Here is a 10,435-nt window from a genome sequence, read left to right as displayed (position 1 = left end):
AGCCAGCTCTGTAGCTGTTGTCAGCCATCATGCTCTATAGATTTATAGGGATCCAACTAGAACAACAGATCCTTTACAATTTCAGGGTCAACTGGGAGTTTATCATTCTCATACTTATGGTCCTGCTCAGGGTACTGAGACCCTTTTAGTCCATCACTGGTGTTGAAAACAGAGGAAAAGAAAGCAATAAACATCTCCACCTTTTCTATATCCCTGTTTGTGGGGTGATCATCCTCATCCTCTAATGTGCCCATGCAACTTCTGCACTGACTTTTGCCCTTAATGCATTTTAAAAAACTGTTTTGAGTGTCCTCTACATTCCTGACCAGCTTCCACTTCAATTGAGCTTTGATGACACAAATTTTCTCCCTAGAGTGGCAATCCACATCTCTATATTCTTCCCATGTCACCTGACCTTGCTTCTGCAGGGTATATACCTCCCTTCTGTACCTTATCTCCAAAACAAGATTCCCACTTAGCCATGCCGGCCTTCTGCTTTGTCTGCTTGACTTCTGACATTTGGGAATTGCCTATTCCTGTGCCCTTAAGATGGACTTCAGCACCTGCAAAAGCATTTTCCAAGGGGGCCTCACTAACTAGTCCCCTTAGCAGCCTGAACTCTGCTCTCCTCATGTACAAGGTTGAAGTTTTGTTGGGACTTTTCCTGCTATCAAGAGAGATTTTAAACTTGAGTGTATGGTCACCAATCTCCACTCAAGAGACCCTCTTTGTTAACACGTAACAAATCAAGGAGGGCATCTCTCCAGGTTGGCTTAGTACCTGCACCATGAAGTTGTCATCCAGGTGTTTTAGGAATCTTTTGGACCTGATTAGACCAGGCCAGAGGGAGGATCAGTTGCTCATACATGTCTAACATCTTGTCATTTTCTTCTTATTAACACTCAATAGAGCTATCAGAAATCCATGTTTTTTCACAATAAATTACCTCAAGTAAAATTCCCCAACTCCAGATTGTCTTATGACTGTTCTACCTTAAATTTTAATACAATTACTTAGTTCTACTAAATTTGAGAATGTGAGTTCCCAAAGATATTACAGCTGTTGTGATAATCAGTAAATGGGAAGGACCAGGGGATAGAAAAGTGAGAATAATCTCTATTAATTCCCTGACTGACAGTAGAACAGGGAGACTTTAGATGTTATTCACTTTGACAACAACCAGCAGCTCATTTAGCACATGAATTCCTTGGAATAAGTACAAGCACATGATGCCTTTTGCCCAGCCAACAGAAGCAAAAGGAAGCTGAGGGCACTAAAAACACAAGTTTAAAAAAAACATGAGAAAGATATAAAGGCAAATGCAGAAGGACTCAAAGTATTTCAGAGTGAATATATAAGGATATAAGCACCACTTTTTTAGAAAGCTCTAAGGAGATCTAAGGGTACTACTAAAAGATACAAAAGGAAGAGGGAGTTAGAAAAAAGCTGGATTTTAGAGTGTCAGGATGGAGGAGATATACAACACTCACTCCCCACCCCCACACCCCAAAGGAAAAAAAGAAAGGTAAAAGAAAATCCATCCATTACTTTTGATTGAACAAAGTATTACACTACTCTAACAATAGAGAAATAATATAGAAAATGAAAGATATGGGTTATGTTGTCAATGTGAAGATATATGCTTTAATTTCATGGTGCTCTGGCCAGGAAGGATGGGCAGACAAAGGGATACCACTCACCCTTCCCGCAGCTGCCAATGTGAGTAGTCAGGAATGCAGGGCACCTGGGACCAAGCATGACACCATGAGAAGTCTGCTTTCACATCTCTGTTCCCAAGAATGCTTACTTAACTCTGCAAGATCCACTCCTGTACTCTCTCAGATTTCACTATAAAAATGACAGAAAATTATGTTTGATGACAATTATGGCAGCTCCCTTCAAGACTCATTTGCTAATTATTTTTTTCTAATAATTTTGATACTACTGATTCTACACTTACTATTGGCAAGATACTCCTTATAAGAACTGTGCTACATTCTTACCTTTCACTGGGGGGAAAAAAGAAAGTATTTTACCAATAGAATATTTTAACAAACTAATTAGTATGAACTTGAAAGCTATTAACTTGTTCAAAAAGCTATTAACATATTTTCATTATGCTATCTTGCAAATTAAATATCTATGAGACTCCAGAATCAGGTCTTTATTCTGAGAGGAAATGTCTCTGCTAAGGAGATTAATTTTTTTCCTTTTAATTAGAAAAATAAGGTAACATGATGAATGTGTATGTTTCTCTCACACATATTTGTAAGTGGTGTTCATTGCACAGTAAATGGTTAAAGATACCAGACTTTAACCTATTCTAAGACCTAATACTTCAGCTCCCCAAATAATAAATCCTTCCTTTTTGGCATATTTCTATGCTCATGTGAGATTACACTTCTCCTTTTTGTTAAAGAAATGAAAGAATTACACATATGAGCAGCAAGAAAAATGTTTCATTTACCTAAAAATGAAGTAGAAAGAAAATGCTTTGTCCTTATCAAAAGTGAGGAAGTGTTTGGTTTAAGAGAGTAAACCTCATCACAATTTAACACAGAAGTTTAAAATAGTTCATCCCATAATGCCCTATCTCAAAACTGTGCTTTCATTAACCCGGCAAAAATTCTCCCACCTTTGGACAAGCCGTGAATCTTTATAAATTATGTTTTGCATATGCTCAGCAGAAAGTTCCTTCCAAAAGAATAAGTCTCAAAAAAAAAAAAAAAAAAAATCCCTACTGAGTACTCTCCAAGCTGGAGATGAAGGAGCTAATCTAGCCCTTTGTAGTTGCCTCTGTTCCAGGCTGTTACAATGCCAAAGACAAGAAGAGACAGCAAGGGAACATTTCCTTCTGTGCCTTTTGTTCCTTCACTAATTGAGCACTGAGAGTTCACAGATGAGAGAAGCATAAAAGAGGCAAGGAAAACCAAAGACAATTAGGTAGATTAGACAGATAACTGCTACTGGAACAACGATACAAAAGGTCAGACGGACAAAAAAAAATCATCAGAAGGGGAAGAAACTAAGATGAGACAGTTTTAAACCTGTATTTGCTCATGAAGGACAATGAGCAAAACCAGGACACAAAGTAAGGTGGGCATGATTTCAGGGACAGAGAAGCTGTATTAAACAGATGCTGCCAGCTGAGAGGAGGTAGAGGACAATTTTGTACCAACAGAAGACATCCTGATCAGAAACTGGAACTCACGCTGAGTTTGCAAACGCAACCATCTCCAGTGGTCAGCAAAGCATATGCTTTACCAAACTGTACAAGTTGGCCCCTCTATAGATGTTTATCATTAGTGCTCTCTCAAATTAAGTACCAGATGACTGTGTTATCATAAGCAGTTATGTGAAGAGCAATATAATTCCACATCACAGATTTTTTTTAGTTGGCTTCATTTAAAGCTTAGCAGTCTACATTGGTAAAACTACAATTTTTCTGAGGGATCATTTTCTAACTGGATAATATTCTTTCCCAAATTACTTTTATCCCTTCCTTCAAATCATAAGTCACTGCTAGAAAAGTACTGGTATTACATCTAAAACTGACAGAGTTGAAATGGGACCACCAGTAATGGGGGCAAATATTCTTTAAATTCTTTCCAGTGCTTTGCAGGAAATATCATCATCACTACCCCAAGCCAATTCTATTGTTCGATAGAACACATACTGATTTTGTCCTTCCACAGAGAAATAAAACCTTGTTGAATAAATGTGGGATACCAACATTCCACTGATCATACGTAATGAGGTGAAAAAAATAATCTATTTAATTCCCTTACCAAATACAAAGTAATTTAAGAAAAATATCTTTAACAGTAAGCCAATTTAAACAAGAAATCCATATTGTAAAAGCAGTATTTGTATTTATCATGGTTTCCCTATCTAGATAATCAAAAAGAAGAGGTGGATGTGTTTTGAACAATTTTTTATATTCAATTCTTTCTCTATTTTTCATTCTTGGGAGGTTCATAAAAGAGTGTAACTTCTTCCTTAGTTGCATGCAACACTAAACTGAAGTTTACAGAGAAGTTTAGACTTTAATATTGATTTTCTTATTATCATAAAATATAATGTAGACACATGGTACTGCCCCTGCTCTTGTGAAAATTTACACAAAGTAGGAAAAATTTTATATATAAATTGCTGCAAAAGGATGTCAAGAATTTAAAATGAAAATTTTAAAATGAAATGATAAATATTAAAGGATAGTCTCCCCAGAATGAACGAGACCCAAATAAGAAAAACTGCATACCTTTCTTATCTCTAGCTATTGTTCTGAAAAATAATCTTAAATCTAATTTCAGAGGGATGTTGACTGCAAAGCACAGAAAGCATATTTGTTGCATTAATAGGTACCATTTTACACATTTACTTTCTACATTAAAACGGCATTTTACAGTGATGCAAAGAACTGCAAAGCTGAAAAGAGGGATTATAAAACAGACAGGGTAGTCTTCAGTTCAAGAAATATTTCTATTGCTCTCCAAGGAGATTTATTTCATCCACCATATAGCATGTGTCAAGAGTTATGCTGATCCTTCACCAGGAGCTAAGTACCCTGATAGTTTTTACATTACCATGCACCACAATAGCAAGCCTTGACACTGGTTATAAGTGTCAGATGGAGCCTTCATTAATTGTCATCATCTTTAAGGCATAAAAGAAACCCTCTCTTCTTGAATGTTATTACACAAAAAGTGTACATGTTATCTATATACAGCAAGTGCAAAAATGCTTTGTATTGTAATAATAATCATTTAGAATATATGGGGTAGAAAGTGTACTATTGTTAAACTGTCAGTCAAAACCCTTGTTATACAAGGATAGAACATCACATCCATCTATAACAGCCTTTTCTGTCAGTCAAATGTGTTGTTCTATACAAATCTAGCATCAATTTGATTTTTAAATTGGCAGAGGCTCTAAAACATTATACTGATGTGAAACCAATGTGATCTAAGTTGCTGTTGATATCCGAATACAACGCAGGTTTCCTCTAACACCTAGTTCTGCTTCTGCTTTTAGATATCTGCAGAACATAAATGATTTTGCATACATAAGTACATGAATAGCCAATGTTCCAAAGAAGTGTTTGGTGATAATCTTTAATTTTAAATAATTTGCGAAGTTTGTATGAGAGTGATGAAATTATTAATATGGGTGCACAAAACCCAAGGAATACTCCTGTTTATCCATTACCTACCTTCAGAGTAAGATTAATCCCTTTATCTCAGCTATGTGTTTTATGAAAATTGACTTAAAAAGCACTGAAGTCCTTCAGCATTTTTCTGTGACACTAGCTGCAGATGAACTGAATGGGACACACTATTCACTCACAAAAGAATGCAGATTTGGAGTCCATTCCTTGTCCCACGGAAAAAATGAACAAAAATTAAAAACACAGTGAAATTTAAATTTTATTGTGAAAAAACACAAAGTAATAAGACAAATGCCGGCCCTTTCTAACCTATTCCCATGCACACCCTGACATCTATCATTTTCTACTAAGTTACTAGTTTTCTCACCTGGGTTCAACATAATCCTGGGAAACCATATCAAATCAATCTTTCCATAGGCCACTAACAAATTTAATCACCCAATTTCTCCCACCTTTGAAGTGTGAAAGCCAAGGTAATAAAAAGTACTGGTTACCAAAAACAACAATAGTTTGAGTTCTATTTTTTGATATTTTGTTTTTAATTTCATACAGGAATCATTGATCTAGAGTGATTTATTAGGCATCCTGAAAATTATTTGGGCATATGCAATGGACCAGACCTTTTCCATACCCATAATCAGTAACTTTCAATATACTTGGTATTCACAACAACCATATGGAATACTACTTAATGACAAGGTTCTAAAATCTTCAAGATCCCGTGGGCAAATGCAAATAAATTGTTATTGAGATGGTATCACCAATCACTTTTTCACTTGGGGCAAATTCAGATGGATTGCTCCTGAGATGGTATCAGAAATCTCTTTTCCACTCGCACTCTTTCAGTAACACCTACAGTCTAAAATCAAGGGTGCCAATGCCTAAACCATCAACATTTTCAAAACACTAAAGCTTACAACTCTTAGTTAAGGTACAAAATGCAAGCTCATACTTGAGTTTATCAGCCCAGATACCTTTTAACAGAACTGAGGTTAAACAGCTGACCAGAGTAACCCTCAGTATATCACATAGAACTAAAATATGTACAGGACTACTAAAAAGTAGTTTTCAAAAGCCATAATTCAAAAACTCCCAATACCTTACTTTTGTTCTTAGCTTCAACACAGTAATTTTCCGGTAAAGGATGTAATATTTCCATGACTCACTTAAAATTTAACACAAAAACTCTCTTATAAGGTCTTACTATTTCATTCACGTCAGAACTATGAATGCTTAATACAAAAGCAGTTTCTAAAGCAATCAAGAGTCTACACATAAAAAGTAATCACATATAATCAACCCAATTAACATTTACAGCAGTATTTACTTAGGTAGCATGACAAAGCAGGCTAAAAAAATAGGCAGCTTGCATACTGGTACTGTCTCTCTATTCTGAAAAAACTGTGCACAGGACATTGTATATATTCAATTGTTAGTCTCATTTTTCCTGTGGCCAGTAATGTTATGTTAACTGCTTGAGTTTATGTGCTTCTAATTCAAGATTGAGTCATTTTTATCCCTATCTCAACTATCATTTGAAATACCTGAACTGGTATTTGAAAGCTGGTCTACAATAAAAAAGTGTCAACAAGTCAACTACACAATTTATAGAATCTTGGAATGGTTAAGGTCTTGTCCAGCTCCTGACTCAAAGTAGTTTGTTAACAGCTCTGTCCAGTGAAGTTTTAACTACCTCTAGGGATGGAGATTCCATAACCCATCTGGGAAATCTGCTCCAGTATTTGATTACCCTTAAAATATGAGGGACAGAATAAATTACTCATTCTCAATTAACCATTATATTGACAAAAATAATATATGCATAGTAATTCTAGAGAAAAAAAAAACAAACCACACACACAAAAAAGAAAAAAAAACACAAAAAAACCCAAAAAACAACACCTGTTTTTTGATGATGTTGCTTATTCAGCTTAGAATCTATAGATACTAGCAAAGCTTGGAGTTTATTTTTCTCCAAAAGAAGTTTGCTTCATAAGAGTGCAAGTTCTTGATACTGTAAAAACATTTAGGACACAACTATCTCTGGAAGTTTACAGTATGCCATCAAAGCAGAATTTAGGTCAAAGAATTTTAAGTAACTAGAAACACAATAAAACCTTGGAAATTCAGTTTCCCATGGTTACAAAATAGACCTGTTAATTCTTTTTATGGATAAGCACACATATAAAACTGAAATTAGCTAAGGTGAGTTTTAACTTTCAACTTTCTTTAAAAATATCTTACATAGCCCAAAATATAACACTAACAAGATTAACCATTTCTTCTTTAAAGAGTATTGGAGAACTAATCACAAATTACTAAAAAACCCCAAGGAAATTAAAATTTGAAATTTACATGAGGAAGGAAATACATTTTATACACTGGAGTCAAATGTAAGGAAACATATTTACAAAACCATTCACAAGATTTTTCCAGGTAATTTAAATTACAGAGCTAAAGACATTAGCATCACAGTCTCAGTAGATAGTTGCTACTTTCTACTAGAAACTAAGAAACACATAAGGTCAAAAATAATTATATTATCAAAAAAACTCCAAAAAAATCAACAACAGAAAACCTCAAAACAAACCCCAGGATCTGTTACTTCTCAAAGAGTAAAACTGAATTGGGAAATTGAGTTTATATAGTACCTTAATCTGAAAAATGAATACAATAAACCAAGTTTAAAAATGAAGGTTAGCACATAAATGCTTCTTCTCCAGCATGTAAATATGAAGGTTCATTCTTTCCCCAAATTTGTATTTTCAAAGGAAAGTACATCATGATTCATTTTCAAATGTACAGAGACAGTCACAGAATACAGTGCACAAATTTCCATACTGACCATCAAATTCTAATCATTATTTTGATTGATACAAATGTCAAATGTCTGTACAATGTCAATCTGCCTATTGTACAATTGCTTTCACTGAAAAACCCAGCCCAAAAGATTAGATATATATCTATACACACATATATATATGTATTTATATCTAATACCAAAAATTTTTCATCACCAATACATTGTTTTATGCATCACATACTATGGAACAGAATCACTCCTCTCAAGATATCTGTTATCACCAGAGCTTCTGCCTGGCTGTATCAGGTGGCTATTATGATTTTTTTCCTCCTTCTGTACTTCAATGATTATGCGAGCAGAATATTGTTAAACATACCAATCTTAAAATTTCAAAGCACAGAACAGATATTAATTTATGTCTGCAGCACTAAGAAGCAAGCAGATATTTTACATACCTGGAAATCAAAGAAAGGTGAAGTGCTTTGTCTAAAGGCTCTTGGAAGAAATGAGTAACAAAGCCATAATTAAAATTCAACATCAAGCTTCATGTTAATCCTCTAGACCTGCCTTTTTTCAAAGTGCATGATTTGGAACATCAAAATAAGAATCAATTCAGTCCCATTTCTCAATACATGCTTTGATGATAAAACACCACATTCAGCTTCTTCCTCTGTATTCACATGAACAATCATTTAAGAATAAGAATCAAACTCATGAATTCATTTTGGATTACAAAAAACAATTACAAAGAAAGTCAAGTCACATGTAAAATTTAAATTCCACATTCGATTTGGCTTCTACCTCTGTGTACTGAGGGGCCCACAGGAAAACACACATACGTGCCAGGTATGCTAGTATACCAACTTACACTAGACCTATTTAATTAGTTTGCTTTCAATGCAAAGGTGCAGCACCTCAGCAATTATGAGATCGTTAATACAAGAGAGCATAACAGCACCTTTAGAGATCTTGTCTAACCTCTAGGCACACATATAACTCCCATTAAGACTAATGGGAGTCACATGTGTGTATCCAAGGGAGAAGAGACCCATTAAAACTGATACAACATATCCATTAATCTTCAGGTCACTCTTAAGGTCAAACATTATAAAAATGTTTGTGAACAGTACTTGCTAGGTATTCACAGTGGCTACTTTGGTTTGGTACAGACCTGTGAGCAGTTAAGGCCATGGAAAATGTCTGCATTAAAAGCATCACTGTGTTTCAAGTAGAGGCACAGAAATTTGAGTGCTTTTCTATAGTCAGAGGAGACCTTTTTCTATCATATCCTGAAAGAATTAGAAGGGTAGAAATGACAGGGAAGGTTAGACACAAATGAAAACCTTGGATAAAGGTATGCTTTAGGTTTTCATTTTTCTTCCATCCCCCTCTCTTTCTTCATCATTCAGTCCCTCAGTTGTGGTTTTCTGCTTCAAGAAGAACATTAACAGCAGGGACTAAATTCCCAATCTGTGCAGCCTACTACAAAGACACTACAAATAACATTTTGATTACTAAACCACCAGCAAACCACAACAATTTAAGTACTTCTTGCATGGAGGAAGGGGTGTTTAAAGTGTTTCAAAGAGAAAGATAATATTAATTTGCTCTCTATTTCTATAGAAAGCATACCTGAAAACTCCCCATTTCATCACTGTAGTACATTTTAAGCAAGCATGTTCTTTTCCAGTTTCCAAAACGGTACTATTATCCAGTCTATAAAACCAACCTGCGCAACAACATATGTGCTGCTTTTATCCATACCCAGGTCTAAGGAGAGAGAGAATTCTCAGCAGCATGAGGGCCAGATGATCTCCATATGAACAGAGCAGAAGTAACAGCAGGAGAAAATGTGAGTGTCAGGTGAGTACAGAAATGCAGAAACGAGGACACATTTTGGGTATGAAGTACCCTATTTGTTTACTGTTTATTTCAGCAACTGGAGTAAACAAGGTGCCTTCATCAAGAGTTACTCATGGACTACCCTGAAATTCAGCTTCCAGAACTCACATCAAAACTCTCACTCTACGTGTAAGACTTGTTCAGCACTCCCTATGATAATTCCTGTTACAGGGTCTGTAAGTATCCCAAGCATTGACAACTTAGATCTGCAAGTTTTTGTTCAGACCTCCTGTGATGGACACAGATAGCCAGCTGCCTCTGCAGTGTCAAGTCAAAACAGAGGCAAGCATGGCCCCCAGAGGCAGCCACAGCAGGAAAAAGCACCTTGTTTCACTCTTGAGCTGCAGGTCCTCTGCCGCCTTTCTCTGCCACGCCCACGTGAAACAAAGTCTTACTTCACAAGATTTTAAACTATAAGCTCTCCAAAGTCCCCCACACAAGGAGGAGTTTTTCTTTGTTCCTAATTCAAATATACAATGATAAAATAATGATAATAAATTAATGTCATGGTTCAATTACTCCTCAGCAGGAGTAAATTACTGTATGATTTTGTTTTAAAAACA

The sequence above is a fragment of the Catharus ustulatus genome, chromosome 1 (assembly GCF_009819885.2).
Source record: "Catharus ustulatus isolate bCatUst1 chromosome 1, bCatUst1.pri.v2, whole genome shotgun sequence".
Taxonomy (NCBI): Eukaryota; Metazoa; Chordata; class Aves; order Passeriformes; family Turdidae; genus Catharus; species Catharus ustulatus.
This window is presented reverse-complemented; position numbering follows the sequence as displayed.